Below are 1103 nucleotides of genomic sequence, written 5' to 3' on the forward strand. Positions count from 1 at the left end.
AAAGCAGAAATAGATGTTTTTCTGGAACTCTCTTGCTTTTTCCATGATCCAGCGGATGTTGGCAATTTGATCTCTTGGTGGATAAGAAAACATCTAGTTCATCATTGGAAGTTCAGGTCATAAGGTCTCTTAGACATCCAGATCAGAAGCTCAGTCTCTACCAGGATCCAGTAGCAAACCAAGATCTGTTTCTGAAAAGAACAGTTATCTATTCCAAAACCCCAGTGCTCTGTGCTTTTGCTAGTATGACTGTTGTAGTCAGTCTCTAAAATTGTTCCCAATGATCCTCACCTCCTATTACTTATGCCCTTAATCCCATCCCCTTGGGTATGAGCTAGAATGCATGCATGCATGCTCGGTTGCTTCAGTCATGTTCAACTCTTTGCAACCTCATGGACTGTAGCCCACCAGGCTCCTCTGTCCTTTGGATTCTCCAGGCAAGAATACTGGAGTGGGTTGCCATTCCCTTCTCCAGGGGATCTTCCCTACCCAGGGACTGAACCTGGGTCTCCTACATTTCCTGCATTGGCAGATGGATTCTTTACTCCTGAGCCACTGGGGAAGCCCATGAGCTAGACTAGTGGCTTGCTAATTAATATGCATAAGTGATTGGGATATCATGGTGAGATCAGGTTATAAAAAGACTGTGGCTTCCATTTTTAGGCCAATGCCTATCTCTTTCTACTCACACTAGAGAAACCAAGCAAGCTGTCTTGCTGTGAGAAGCCCTATGGAAAGGCCCACAGTTTATCAGCCTAGAAGGAACGGAATGAAGCGTGTTAACAACTACGAGTGAAGCTGGAAGTGGATCCTTCAACTCTAGTCAAGTCTTAAAATGACTGTTGCTTTACCCAGTACCTTGGCTTGATTGTAACTTCAGGAAATGCTATGAGTCCGGCTTCCCAGGTGGCTCAGTGGTGAAGTGCAGGAGACTCAGGAGAGGCGAGTTCAATTCCTGGGTTGGGAAGATCCCCTGGAGGAGGAAATGGCAACCTACTCCAGTATTCTGCCTGGAAAATCCCATAGACAGGAGTCTGGCAGGCTACACTCCATGGGGGTCACAAAGTCAGACATGACTGGGCATGCATGCACAGAATCACAGA

Source organism: Bison bison, unplaced genomic scaffold, assembly GCF_000754665.1.
Source record: "Bison bison bison isolate TAMUID 2011002044 unplaced genomic scaffold, Bison_UMD1.0 scf7180017864519, whole genome shotgun sequence".
Taxonomy (NCBI): Eukaryota; Metazoa; Chordata; class Mammalia; order Artiodactyla; family Bovidae; genus Bison; species Bison bison.